At 62.8% G+C, this 14,257-nt stretch overlaps 4 non-coding genes across 4 annotated transcripts; all 4 read left to right on the top strand.

Annotated features, from left to right (window-relative positions):
* Nucleotides 1-315: 315 nt before the first annotated feature.
* On the top strand, nt 316-434 carry LOC142866816 (5S ribosomal RNA). Its single transcript, XR_012916646.1, has one exon. It is a non-coding gene; the product is annotated as a 5S ribosomal RNA (ribosomal RNA).
* A 3,786-nt stretch (nt 435-4,220) lies between these two features.
* On the top strand, nt 4,221-4,339 carry LOC142866814 (5S ribosomal RNA). Its single transcript, XR_012916644.1, has one exon. It is a non-coding gene; the product is annotated as a 5S ribosomal RNA (ribosomal RNA).
* A 3,782-nt stretch (nt 4,340-8,121) lies between these two features.
* LOC142866813 (5S ribosomal RNA) lies at nt 8,122-8,240 on the top strand. Its single transcript, XR_012916643.1, has one exon. It is a non-coding gene; the product is annotated as a 5S ribosomal RNA (ribosomal RNA).
* A 3,784-nt stretch (nt 8,241-12,024) lies between these two features.
* On the top strand, nt 12,025-12,143 carry LOC142866812 (5S ribosomal RNA). The gene has a single exon (XR_012916642.1). It is a non-coding gene; the product is annotated as a 5S ribosomal RNA (ribosomal RNA).
* The last annotated feature ends 2,114 nt before the right edge of the window (nt 12,144-14,257 follow it).

Here is a 14,257-nt window from a genome sequence, read left to right as displayed (position 1 = left end):
GGGTGGGCAGCGGGTAGGTGAAGGAGGCCGGGCGAGGAGACGAGGGAGGCTGGGAGGGCTCCACCTTGGCGAGTCCAGCCGTGGAGGCGCATCTTGTGTGAGTGTGAGTGAGTGTGAGTGTGTGTGTGTGTGTATACAGAGACAGCCCCCCGCCCCGCCCCGCCCCGCCCATCAACCCCGTCCCTGGGAGCCCGCGGGACCCGGCCGGCGAACTCAACCGGCCCGGCCCGGCGCGGGGCCTGGGGCGGGAGGCGGCGGCGGGGAAGCCCAGAGAGGCTCGGCTTCTTGAGCGGGGCAGGGGCGCCCTCCGCCGCCGTCTAGGGCCACACCACCCTGAACGCCCCCGATCTCGTCTGGTCTCGGAAGCTAAGCAGGGTCGGGCCCGGTTAGTACTTGGATGGGAGACCGCCTGGGAATACCGGGTGCCACAGGCTGCTGCTTTTTTTTTTTTTTTTTTTTTTGCCTCTTGTTGTGTCCCCTTTCTGGGAGCGCGGCGGCGGCCCGGGGTGGGGGTCACCCCCACCCTCAGCGCCCGCCCGCGGTGCCTGGCGCCCCAGCCCGCACCGTGGGGCCTCCTCTTGTCCCAAGCCGCGACACCGCCGCCACGCGGCAGCATGCGTGGCATCTGGACTGTCAGGTCTCAGACCAAAGGTCTGCTCTGTGGGAACCGACACGCTGGAGGAAACCTTGAGAGTCTGAGAGGGGAGGGAGTTCCAGAAGAAGGCCAGGATGTCATTTTGAGGGAGTATGTGACCAGAACTCGTCCCGTTGCTTTTGGGGTTCTATGGGCTACACGCAGGAATCTTTGGTGGTGGCACCTGATGTTGGGGGATCCGGAGTCACACCCAGACCTGCTCCACAGGCCTCCTTTTACTTTTCTCTTCGGATTCATTATTTTTAAAAAGTGTCTCTTACCTCTATGATTGCATTTTCTTTTCTCTCTCTCTTCAAGCAGATGATGGGAGTACAAGTATTCAGGTGACATGTGTTGCCCGTGCCCCCCTCCCTTCTGTGTTCTTTTTTTTTTTTTTTTTTTGAGACAGAGTCTCGTTTTGCTGCCCAGGCTAGAGTGAGTGCCATGGCGTCAGCCTAGCTCACAGCAACCTCAATCTCCGGGCTCAAGCAATCCTGCTGCCTCAGCCTCCCGAGTAGTTGGGACTACAGGCATGCACCACCACGCCCGGCTGTGTTTTTCTATATATATTAGTTGGCCAATTAATTTCTTTCTATTTTTAGTAGAGACGGGGTCTCGCTCTTGCTCAGGCTGGTTTCGAACTCCTGACCTGGAGCAATCCGCCCGCCTCGGCCTCCCAGAGAGCTAGGATTACAGGCGTGAGCCACCGCGCCCGGCCCCCCCTGTGTTCTTATTCATATACCTCTCATGTTGTTCCAGCGTATTGTGGGGGTACCAATGTTAAGGTCGGGTGCCTTGCCCTCTCCAAGCCTCCCCCCTCGGGTCAGAGCTTCAAGTGCGCCCATCCCCCAGTCGGTGCGCACCCACCCCATGCCTAATGGATGTGTATGCCCCTCCCCTCCCCCCACCCGCCCGACACCCACCCGATGAAGGTGATTCCTCTCTGTCCACTTAGGCGTCCATCCGTTCGTACCAATTTGCCGGTGAGCGCGCTCACGTGGTGCTCGTGTGTCCATTCTTGGGATACCTGGCCTACTGGAACGGGTTCCAGCTCTGGCCAGGAGAACACGAGAGGCGCCCTCTCACCGCTGCTCCTCACAGCCGAATGGCACTCCGTGGTGTCCACGCGCCACATTTTATTCATGCACTCCTGGATGGATGGGCACTCGGGTCGCTTCCACGTCTTTGCGATTGTGAATTGTGCCCTAACTGTCACCCTAACCCTTACCCAGCCCGTCTCCACTGCCCCTGCCTGACGCACTCCTCCCCGGCCAGGCCCGTCACTGTCCTGGGCCCCCGCCTGACCGGCTCCTCCCCGCCCGGCCTGTCACCGTCCTCTGCCCCTGCCTGACATGCTCCTTCCCGCCCGCCCGGCCTCTCACCGTCCTCGGCCCCTGCCTGACCGGCTCCTCCGTCGCCTGGGCCTTCCAAGGGCTTGGTGTGGACGCTGCTTCCAGGAAGCCCTCCAGAAACCCGGCAGCAGGGTGGCCGCAGCAGTCTCCAGCAGCCGTCCCTAAGTCGCGTGAGTGCGGGGGACGTGCCCCCGCTGTGCCGCGGGGGCCCAGCCTGGTGTCTTCCCTGAGGCCCTGCGGCTGGCTGCCGGCTGGGCTGCCCCTCCCCGCAAGGGGAGAGCCGCGGAGGTGGGGACCGCCTCCTGATGGGGACGTACACGCAGCTCTCCACGTCGGATTCCGGGGCTCTCTGTCCTGCCCGAAGGCCCAGCTGGCCTGCGGGTCCTTAGAGTGGCAAAAACATCCGAAAACTGAGATTGAGGGTCCGGTGGGTGTCTGCACTTTTGTGCTGGGCACCCCAGGGAGGCCCGGGGGCTGGCTGGACAACGTGGTCTGCTGGGCGGGGGGGTTGGAGGAGCAACTGATGCCCTTTGCACTTCGGGTAGCAAGAGTCTGAGGTGTCTCTGAGCCCTGTGCCCTGTGGGGGGGGACGGGGGGGAGGAGGAGGAGGAGGAGGAGGAGGAGGAGGTGGGAAGGGCCGGGGCCTGCAGTCCTGTTCCCGGGGTGGCACGGCAAGTGGCCTCTTCCACAGGCTGCTTGGCCTGGGCTCCCTGCACCTGGGCCTTTGGAGGACCGGCCCTGTGCTTGCCAACACTTCCTGCAGGGACCCAGAGCTGGGAGGTGGCATCTCTCAGCCCTGGGTCGGGCAGAGCCCCAGCAGGCCATGCCCACAACCTCTCTCAGCACCGGTCCCCCAGAAGGCTCCTTTGGGACCAGGATTCTCTTGCGGTGACTCTTTAAGGTCTGGCCCCTGGATGGAGGGGCACCAGGAGTAGAGGAGCAGGAAGGGGAAGGGGGTGGCCATGCGAGGGGACACTTTGAGGCCGAGTCCCAGCTTCAGCCTGATCCTCCTGGGAACCCCGCTCTGAGACAAGGAGCCGGGCTTCGCATTCCCACAGCAGCCAGTCGTGGGCTGAGGACACCTGGGGCGTTGGGAACTCCCTGGCTTCTCCTTGGTTTAACATCTGGAGCTGCTTGTGAATTGCGCCGCCACACACACCCGAGCGCAGGTGTCTTCCGCACAGACTGCGGGCCTCGCTCTTCTGAATGCCGCTAGCTCGCCACCCACCCACGGGTGAACCTGGTCAGGGTGCTTTCTCTAAGGGGCAGACTCTTTTCCGGGCGGGCTACCGGTGTCTCTGTTTGCTCGTTTCTTTCTTCCATTTCGGGAAAGTCTTCCTTGCTGGGTGTGGAAATCTCCTATGCCTTCCCTCGCCTATTCTGTCAGCTTTCAAATTCTCTTTCAGTTGCCACCCTCACAGATGGATTAGGAAACTCTTTCCGGTGCACTCATTAGTGAAATGACCTCCAGGAAGCTGGAATCCAATATCTAATGGCCGATTTTTAGCGAGTCCACACGCCAGGGTGGTCGGGGTCCAATGCAGCCCCGGCCAGGCCCAGGCCCCTTGGACTGGGCCACAGGAGGACACGGAGGAGGGTCCCGGCCCCCACGAAGCGGTGCCGGCAGTTCTCCACGGGCTTGGGCGTTTTCCAGAGGTAGGAGATGGAGGGGACTGATTTCTTCAGCGCCCCCCAAACCACGCCACCCCACCCCACCCATGGGACACATCCCCAGAGAGAGACGCCCCATACACTGGCTGTGCCCCAGCCCTGGCCCGGGGGAATAGGCGGCAGCCCACCCACAGGGCGAGGGGGGGGGGCGCAGCTGAAAGGGGTTGTGGGGGAGGGCGGCCCCTGGCTGGGGTCAAAGGGCGAGCGTCCCGCACGTGCGCAGTCAGCGGCAGGCAGCGACGCGCTGGGGGTGGGCAGCGGGTAGGTGAAGGAGGCCGGGCGAGGAGACGAGGGAGGCTGGGAGGGCTCCACCTTGGCGAGTCCAGCCGTGGAGGCGCATCTTGTGTGAGTGTGAGTGAGTGTGAGTGTGTGTGTGTGTGTATACAGAGACAGCCCCCCGCCCCGCCCCGCCCCGCCCATCAACCCCGTCCCTGGGAGCCCGCGGGACCCGGCCGGCGAACTCAACCGGCCCGGCCCGGCGCGGGGCCTGGGGCGGGAGGCGGCGGCGGGGAAGCCCAGAGAGGCTCGGCTTCTTGAGCGGGGCAGGGGCGCCCTCCGCCGCCGTCTAGGGCCACACCACCCTGAACGCCCCCGATCTCGTCTGGTCTCGGAAGCTAAGCAGGGTCGGGCCCGGTTAGTACTTGGATGGGAGACCGCCTGGGAATACCGGGTGCCACAGGCTGCTGCTTTTTTTTTTTTTTTTTTTTTGCCTCTTGTTGTGTCCCCTTTCTGGGAGCGCGGCAGCGGCCCGGGGTGGGGGTCACCCCCACCCTCAGCGCCCGCCCGCGGTGCCTGGCGCCCCAGCCCGCACCGTGGGGCCTCCTCTTGTCCCAAGCCGCGACACCGCCGCCACGCGGCAGCATGCGTGGCATCTGGACTGTCAGGTCTCAGACCAAAGGTCTGCTCTGTGGGAACCGACACGCTGGAGGAAACCTTGAGAGTCTGAGAGGGGAGGGAGTTCCAGAAGAAGGCCAGGATGTCATTTTGAGGGAGTATGTGACCAGAACTCGTCCCGTTGCTTTTGGGGTTCTATGGGCTACACGCAGGAATCTTTGGTGGTGGCACCTGATGTTGGGGGATCCGGAGTCACACCCAGACCTGCTCCACAGGCCTCCTTTTACTTTTCTCTTCGGATTCATTATTTTTAAAAAGTGTCTCTTACCTCTATGATTGCATTTTCTTTTCTCTCTCTCTTCAAGCAGATGATGGGAGTACAAGTATTCAGGTGACATGTGTTGCCCGTGCCCCCCTCCCCCCTGTGTTCTTTTTTTTTTTTTTTTTGAGACAGAGTCTCGTTTTGCTGCCCAGGCTAGAGTGAGTGCCATGGCGTCAGCCTAGCTCACAGCAACCTCAATCTCCGGGCTCAAGCAATCCTGCTGCCTCAGCCTCCCGAGTAGTTGGGACTACAGGCATGCACCACCACGCCCGGCTGTGTTTTTCTATATATATTAGTTGGCCAATTAATTTCTTTCTATTTTTAGTAGAGACGGGGTCTCGCTCTTGCTCAGGCTGGTTTCGAACTCCTGACCTGGAGCAATCCGCCCGCCTCGGCCTCCCAGAGAGCTAGGATTACAGGCGTGAGCCACCGCGCCCGGCCCCCCCTGTGTTCTTATTCATATACCTCTCATGTTGTTCCAGCGTATTGTGGGGGTACCAATGTTAAGGTCGGGTGCCTTGCCCTCTCCAAGCCTCCCCCCTCGGGTCAGAGCTTCAAGTGCGCCCATCCCCCAGTCGGTGCGCACCCACCCCATGCCTAATGGATGTGTATGCCCCTCCCCTCCCCCCACACGCCCGACACCCACCCGATGAAGGTGATTCCTCTCTGTCCACTTAGGCGTCCATCCGTTCGTACCAATTTGCCGGTGAGCGCGCTCACGTGGTGCTCGTGTGTCCATTCTTGGGATACCTGGCCTACTGGAACGGGTTCCAGCTCTGGCCAGGAGAACACGAGAGGCGCCCTCTCACCGCTGCTCCTCACAGCCGAATGGCACTCCGTGGTGTCCACGCGCCACATTTTATTCATGCACTCCTGGATGGATGGGCACTCGGGTCGCTTCCACGTCTTTGCGATTGTGAATTGTGCCCTAACTGTCACCCTAACCCTTACCCAGCCCGTCTCCACTCTCCCTGCCTGACGCACTCCTCCCCGGCCAGGCCCGTCACTGTCCTGGGCCCCCGCCTGACCGGCTCCTCCCCGCCCGGCCTGTCACCGTCCTCTGCCCCTGCCTGACATGCTCCTTCCCGCCCGCCCGGCCTCTCACCGTCCTCGGCCCCTGCCTGACCGGCTCCTCCGTCGCCTGGGCCTTCCAAGGGCTTGGTGTGGACGCTGCTTCCAGGAAGCCCTCCAGAAACCCGGCAGCAGGGTGGCCGCAGCAGTCTCCAGCAGCCGTCCCTAAGTCGCGTGAGTGCGGGGGACGTGCCCCCGCTGTGCCGCGGGGGCCCAGCCTGGTGTCTTCCCTGAGGCCCTGCGGCTGGCTGCCGGCTGGGCTGCCCCTCCCCGCAAGGGGAGAGCCGCGGAGGTGGGGACCGCCTCCTGATGGGGACGTACACGCAGCTCTCCACGTCGGATTCCGGGGCTCTCTGTCCTGCCCGAAGGCCCAGCTGGCCTGCGGGTCCTTAGAGTGGCAAAAACATCCGAAAACTGAGATTGAGGGTCCGGTGGGTGTCTGCACTTTTGTGCTGGGCACCCCAGGGAGGCCCGGGGGCTGGCTGGACAACGTGGTCTGCTGGGCGGGGGGGTTGGAGGAGCAACTGATGCCCTTTGCACTTCGGGTAGCAAGAGTCTGAGGTGTCTCTGAGCCCTGTGCCCTGTGGGGGGGGGCGGGGGGGAGGAGGAGGAGGAGGAGGAGGAGGAGGAGGTGGGAAGGGCCGGGGCCTGCAGTCCTGTTCCCGGGGTGGCACGGCAAGTGGCCTCTTCCACAGGCTGCTTGGCCTGGGCTCCCTGCACCTGGGCCTTTGGAGGACCGGCCCTGTGCTTGCCAACACTTCCTGCAGGGACCCAGAGCTGGGAGGTGGCATCTCTCAGCCCTGGGTCGGGCAGAGCCCCAGCAGGCCATGCCCACAACCTCTCTCAGCACCGGTCCCCCAGAAGGCTCCTTTGGGACCAGGATTCTCTTGCGGTGACTCTTTAAGGTCTGGCCCCTGGATGGAGGGGCACCAGGAGTAGAGGAGCAGGAAGGGGAAGGGGGTGGCCATGCGAGGGGACACTTTGAGGCCGAGTCCCAGCTTCAGCCTGATCCTCCTGGGAACCCCGCTCTGAGACAAGGAGCCGGGCTTCGCATTCCCACAGCAGCCAGTCGTGGGCTGAGGACACCTGGGGCGTTGGGAACTCCCTGGCTTCTCCTTGGTTTAACATCTAGAGCTGCTTGTGAATCGCGCCGCCACACACACCCGAGCGCAGGTGTCTTCCGCACAGACTGCGGGCCTCGCTCTTCTGAATGCCGCTAGCTCGCCACCCACCCACGGGTGAACCTGGTCAGGGTGCTTTCTCTAAGGGGCAGACTCTTTTCCGGGCGGGCTACCGGTGTCTCTGTTTGCTCGTTTCTTTCTTCCATTTCGGGAAAGTCTTCCTTGCTGGGTGTGGAAATCTCCTATGCCTTCCCTCGCCTATTCTGTCAGCTTTCAAATTCTCTTTCAGTTGCCACCCTCACAGATGGATTAGGAAACTCTTTCCGGTGCACTCATTAGTGAAATGACCTCCAGGAAGCTGGAATCCAATATCTAATGGCCGATTTTTAGCGAGTCCACACGCCAGGGTGGTCGGGGTCCAATGCAGCCCCGGCCAGGCCCAGGCCCCTTGGACTGGGCCACAGGAGGACACGGAGGAGGGTCCCGGCCCCCACGAAGCGGTGCCGGCAGTTCTCCACGGGCTTGGGCGTTTTCCAGAGGTAGGAGATGGAGGGGACTGATTTCTTCAGCGCCCCCCAAACCACGCCACCCCACCCCACCCATGGGACACATCCCCAGAGAGAGACGCCCCATACACTGGCTGTGCCCCAGCCCTGGCCCGGGGGAATAGGCGGCAGCCCACCCACAGGGCGAGGGGGGGGGCGCAGCTGAAAGGGGTTGTGGGGGAGGGCGGCCCCTGGCTGGGGTCAAAGGGCGAGCGTCCCGCGCGTGCGCAGTCAGCGGCAGGCAGCGACGCGCTGGGGGTGGGCAGCGGGTAGGTGAAGGAGGCCGGGCGAGGAGACGAGGGAGGCTGGGAGGGCTCCACCTTGGCGAGTCCAGCCGTGGAGGCGCATCTTGTGTGAGTGTGAGTGAGTGTGAGTGTGTGTGTGTGTGTATACAGAGACAGCCCCCTGCCCCGCCCCGCCCCGCCCATCAACCCCGTCCCTGGGAGCCCGCGGGACCCGGCCGGCGAACTCAACCGGCCCGGCCCGGCGCGGGGCCTGGGGCGGGAGGCGGCGGCGGGGAAGCCCAGAGAGGCTCGGCTTCTTGAGCGGGGCAGGGGCGCCCTCCGCCGCCGTCTAGGGCCACACCACCCTGAACGCCCCCGATCTCGTCTGGTCTCGGAAGCTAAGCAGGGTCGGGCCCGGTTAGTACTTGGATGGGAGACCGCCTGGGAATACCGGGTGCCACAGGCTGCTGCTTTTTTTTTTTTTTTTTTTTTGCCTCTTGTTGTGTCCCCTTTCTGGGAGCGCGGCGGCGGCCCGGGGTGGGGGTCACCCCCACCCTCAGCGCCCGCCCGCGGTGCCTGGCGCCCCAGCCCGCACCGTGGGGCCTCCTCTTGTCCCAAGCCGCGACACCGCCGCCACGCGGCAGCATGCGTGGCATCTGGACTGTCAGGTCTCAGACCAAAGGTCTGCTCTGTGGGAACCGACACGCTGGAGGAAACCTTGAGAGTCTGAGAGGGGAGGGAGTTCCAGAAGAAGGCCAGGATGTCATTTTGAGGGAGTATGTGACCAGAACTCGTCCCGTTGCTTTTGGGGTTCTATGGGCTACACGCAGGAATCTTTGGTGGTGGCACCTGATGTTGGGGGATCCGGAGTCACACCCAGACCTGCTCCACAGGCCTCCTTTTACTTTTCTCTTCGGATTCATTATTTTTAAAAAGTGTCTCTTACCTCTAGGATTGCATTTTCTTTTCTCTCTCTCTTCAAGCAGATGATGGGAGTACAAGTATTCAGGTGACATGTGTTGCCCGTGCCCCCCTCCCCCCTGTGTTCTTTTTTTTTTTTTTTTTTTGAGACAGAGTCTCGTTTTGCTGCCCAGGCTAGAGTGAGTGCCATGGCGTCAGCCTAGCTCACAGCAACCTCAATCTCCGGGCTCAAGCAATCCTGCTGCCTCAGCCTCCCGAGTAGTTGGGACTACAGGCATGCACCACCACGCCCGGCTGTGTTTTTCTATATATATTAGTTGGCCAATTAATTTCTTTCTATTTTTAGTAGAGACGGGGTCTCGCTCTTGCTCAGGCTGGTTTCGAACTCCTGACCTGGAGCAATCCGCCCGCCTCGGCCTCCCAGAGAGCTAGGATTACAGGCGTGAGCCACCGCGCCCGGCCCCCCCTGTGTTCTTATTCATATACCTCTCATGTTGTTCCAGCGTATTGTGGGGGTACCAATGTTAAGGTCGGGTGCCTTGCCCTCTCCAAGCCTCCCCCCTCGGGTCAGAGCTTCAAGTGCGCCCATCCCCCAGTCGGTGCGCACCCACCCCATGCCTAATGGATGTGTATGCCCCTCCCCTCCCCCCACACGCCCGACACCCACCCGATGAAGGTGATTCCTCTCTGTCCACTTAGGCGTCCATCCGTTCGTACCAATTTGCCGGTGAGCGCGCTCACGTGGTGCTCGTGTGTCCATTCTTGGGATACCTGGCCTACTGGAACGGGTTCCAGCTCTGGCCAGGAGAACACGAGAGGCGCCCTCTCACCGCTGCTCCTCACAGCCGAATGGCACTCCGTGGTGTCCACGCGCCACATTTTATTCATGCACTCCTGGATGGATGGGCACTCGGGTCGCTTCCACGTCTTTGCGATTGTGAATTGTGCCCTAACTGTCACCCTAACCCTTACCCAGCCCGTCTCCACTCTCCCTGCCTGACGCACTCCTCCCCGGCCAGGCCCGTCACTGTCCTGGGCCCCCGCCTGACCGGCTCCTCCCCGCCCGGCCTGTCACCGTCCTCTGCCCCTGCCTGACATGCTCCTTCCCGCCCGCCCGGCCTCTCACCGTCCTCGGCCCCTGCCTGACCGGCTCCTCCGTCGCCTGGGCCTTCCAAGGGCTTGGTGTGGACGCTGCTTCCAGGAAGCCCTCCAGAAACCCGGCAGCAGGGTGGCCGCAGCAGTCTCCAGCAGCCGTCCCTAAGTCGCGTGAGTGCGGGGGACGTGCCCCCGCTGTGCCGCGGGGGCCCAGCCTGGTGTCTTCCCTGAGGCCCTGCGGCTGGCTGCCGGCTGGGCTGCCCCTCCCCGCAAGGGGAGAGCCGCGGAGGTGGGGACCGCCTCCTGATGGGGACGTACACGCAGCTCTCCACGTCGGATTCCGGGGCTCTCTGTCCTGCCCGAAGGCCCAGCTGGCCTGCGGGTCCTTAGAGTGGCAAAAACATCCGAAAACTGAGATTGAGGGTCCGGTGGGTGTCTGCACTTTTGTGCTGGGCACCCCAGGGAGGCCCGGGGGCTGGCTGGACAACGTGGTCTGCTGGGCGGGGGGGTTGGAGGAGCAACTGATGCCCTTTGCACTTCGGGTAGCAAGAGTCTGAGGTGTCTCTGAGCCCTGTGCCCTGTGGGGGGGGCGGGGGGGAGGAGGAGGAGGAGGAGGAGGAGGAGGAGGTGGGAAGGGCCGGGGCCTGCAGTCCTGTTCCCGGGGTGGCACGGCAAGTGGCCTCTTCCACAGGCTGCTTGGCCTGGGCTCCCTGCACCTGGGCCTTTGGAGGACCGGCCCTGTGCTTGCCAACACTTCCTGCAGGGACCCAGAGCTGGGAGGTGGCATCTCTCAGCCCTGGGTCGGGCAGAGCCCCAGCAGGCCATGCCCACAACCTCTCTCAGCACCGGTCCCCCAGAAGGCTCCTTTGGGACCAGGATTCTCTTGCGGTGACTCTTTAAGGTCTGGCCCCTGGATGGAGGGGCACCAGGAGTAGAGGAGCAGGAAGGGGAAGGGGGTGGCCATGCGAGGGGACACTTTGAGGCCGAGTCCCAGCTTCAGCCTGATCCTCCTGGGAACCCCGCTCTGAGACAAGGAGCCGGGCTTCGCATTCCCACAGCAGCCAGTCGTGGGCTGAGGACACCTGGGGCGTTGGGAACTCCCTGGCTTCTCCTTGGTTTAACATCTGGAGCTGCTTGTGAATCGCGCCGCCACACACACCCGAGCGCAGGTGTCTTCCGCACAGACTGCGGGCCTCGCTCTTCTGAATGCCGCTAGCTCGCCACCCACCCACGGGTGAACCTGGTCAGGGTGCTTTCTCTAAGGGGCAGACTCTTTTCCGGGCGGGCTACCGGTGTCTCTGTTTGCTCGTTTCTTTCTTCCATTTCGGGAAAGTCTTCCTTGCTGGGTGTGGAAATCTCCTATGCCTTCCCTCGCCTATTCTGTCAGCTTTCAAATTCTCTTTCAGTTGCCACCCTCACAGATGGATTAGGAAACTCTTTCCGGTGCACTCATTAGTGAAATGACCTCCAGGAAGCTGGAATCCAATATCTAATGGCCGATTTTTAGCGAGTCCACACGCCAGGGTGGTCGGGGTCCAATGCAGCCCCGGCCAGGCCCAGGCCCCTTGGACTGGGCCACAGGAGGACACGGAGGAGGGTCCCGGCCCCCACGAAGCGGTGCCGGCAGTTCTCCACGGGCTTGGGCGTTTTCCAGAGGTAGGAGATGGAGGGGACTGATTTCTTCAGCGCCCCCCAAACCACGCCACCCCACCCCACCCATGGGACACATCCCCAGAGAGAGACGCCCCATACACTGGCTGTGCCCCAGCCCTGGCCCGGGGGAATAGGCGGCAGCCCACCCACAGGGCGAGGGGGGGGGGCGCAGCTGAAAGGGGTTGTGGGGGAGGGCGGCCCCTGGCTGGGGTCAAAGGGCGAGCGTCCCGCACGTGCGCAGTCAGCGGCAGGCAGCGACGCGCTGGGGGTGGGCAGCGGGTAGGTGAAGGAGGCCGGGCGAGGAGACGAGGGAGGCTGGGAGGGCTCCACCTTGGCGAGTCCAGCCGTGGAGGCGCATCTTGTGTGAGTGTGAGTGAGTGTGAGTGTGTGTGTGTGTGTATACAGAGACAGCCCCCCGCCCCGCCCCGCCCCGCCCATCAACCCCGTCCCTGGGAGCCCGCGGGACCCGGCCGGCGAACTCAACCGGCCCGGCCCGGCGCGGGGCCTGGGGCGGGAGGCGGCGGCGGGGAAGCCCAGAGAGGCTCGGCTTCTTGAGCGGGGCAGGGGCGCCCTCCGCCGCCGTCTAGGGCCACACCACCCTGAACGCCCCCGATCTCGTCTGGTCTCGGAAGCTAAGCAGGGTCGGGCCCGGTTAGTACTTGGATGGGAGACCGCCTGGGAATACCGGGTGCCACAGGCTGCTGCTTTTTTTTTTTTTTTTTTTTTGCCTCTTGTTGTGTCCCCTTTCTGGGAGCGCGGCAGCGGCCCGGGGTGGGGGTCACCCCCACCCTCAGCGCCCGCCCGCGGTGCCTGGCGCCCCAGCCCGCACCGTGGGGCCTCCTCTTGTCCCAAGCCGCGACACCGCCGCCACGCGGCAGCATGCGTGGCATCTGGACTGTCAGGTCTCAGACCAAAGGTCTGCTCTGTGGGAACCGACACGCTGGAGGAAACCTTGAGAGTCTGAGAGGGGAGGGAGTTCCAGAAGAAGGCCAGGATGTCATTTTGAGGGAGTATGTGACCAGAACTCGTCCCGTTGCTTTTGGGGTTCTATGGGCTACACGCAGGAATCTTTGGTGGTGGCACCTGATGTTGGGGGATCCGGAGTCACACCCAGACCTGCTCCACAGGCCTCCTTTTACTTTTCTCTTCGGATTCATTATTTTTAAAAAGTGTCTCTTACCTCTAGGATTGCATTTTCTTTTCTCTCTCTCTTCAAGCAGATGATGGGAGTACAAGTATTCAGGTGACATGTGTTGCCCGTGCCCCCCTCCCTTCTGTGTTCTTTTTTTTTTTTTTTTTTTGAGACAGAGTCTCGTTTTGCTGCCCAGGCTAGAGTGAGTGCCATGGCGTCAGCCTAGCTCACAGCAACCTCAATCTCCGGGCTCAAGCAATCCTGCTGCCTCAGCCTCCCGAGTAGTTGGGACTACAGGCATGCACCACCACGCCCGGCTGTGTTTTTCTATATATATTAGTTGGCCAATTAATTTCTTTCTATTTTTAGTAGAGACGGGGTCTCGCTCTTGCTCAGGCTGGTTTCGAACTCCTGACCTGGAGCAATCCGCCCGCCTCGGCCTCCCAGAGAGCTAGGATTACAGGCGTGAGCCACCGAGCCCGGCCCCCCTGTGTTCTTATTCATATACCTCTCATGTTGTTCCAGCGTATTGTGGGGGTACCAATGTTAAGGTCGGGTGCCTTGCCCTCTCCAAGCCTCCCCCCTCGGGTCAGAGCTTCAAGTGCGCCCATCCCCCAGTCGGTGCGCACCCACCCCATGCCTAATGGATGTGTATGCCCCTCCCCTCCCCCCACCCGCCCGACACCCACCCGATGAAGGTGATTCCTCTCTGTCCACTTAGGCGTCCATCCGTTCGTACCAATTTGCCGGTGAGCGCGCTCACGTGGTGCTCGTGTGTCCATTCTTGGGATACCTGGCCTACTGGAACGGGTTCCAGCTCTGGCCAGGAGAACACGAGAGGCGCCCTCTCACCGCTGCTCCTCACAGCCGAATGGCACTCCGTGGTGTCCACGCGCCACATTTTATTCATGCACTCCTGGATGGATGGGCACTCGGGTCGCTTCCACGTCTTTGCGATTGTGAATTGTGCCCTAACTGTCACCCTAACCCTTACCCAGCCCGTCTCCACTGCCCCTGCCTGACGCACTCCTCCCCGGCCAGGCCCGTCACTGTCCTGGGCCCCCGCCTGACCGTCTCCTCCCCGCCCGGCCTGTCACCGTCCTCTGCCCCTGCCTGACATGCTCCTTCCCGCCCGCCCGGCCTCTCACCGTCCTCGGCCCCTGCCTGACCGGCTCCTCCGTCGCCTGGGCCTTCCAAGGGCTTGGTGTGGACGCTGCTTCCAGGAAGCCCTCCAGAAACCCGGCAGCAGGGTGGCCGCAGCAGTCTCCAGCAGCCGTCCCTAAGTCGCGTGAGTGCGGGGGACGTGCCCCCGCTGTGCCGCGGGGGCCCAGCCTGGTGTCTTCCCTGAGGCCCTGCGGCTGGCTGCCGGCTGGGCTGCCCCTCCCCGCAAGGGGAGAGCCGCGGAGGTGGGGACCGCCTCCTGATGGGGACGTACACGCAGCTCTCCACGTCGGATTCCGGGGCTCTCTGTCCTGCCCGAAGGCCCAGCTGGCCTGCGGGTCCTTAGAGTGGCAAAAACATCCGAAAACTGAGATTGAGGGTCCGGTGGGTGTCTGCACTTTTGTGCTGGGCACCCCAGGGAGGCCCGGGGGCTGGCTGGACAACGTGGTCTGCTGGGCGGGGGGGTTGGAGGAGCAACTGATGCCCTTTGCACTTCGGGTAGCAAGAGTCTGAGGTGTCTC

Source organism: Microcebus murinus, unplaced genomic scaffold (genome assembly GCF_040939455.1).
Source record: "Microcebus murinus isolate Inina unplaced genomic scaffold, M.murinus_Inina_mat1.0 scaf007_hap2_Mmur4.0, whole genome shotgun sequence".
NCBI classification, from domain to species: domain Eukaryota; kingdom Metazoa; phylum Chordata; class Mammalia; order Primates; family Cheirogaleidae; genus Microcebus; species Microcebus murinus.
This window is presented reverse-complemented; position numbering and strand designations above follow the sequence as displayed.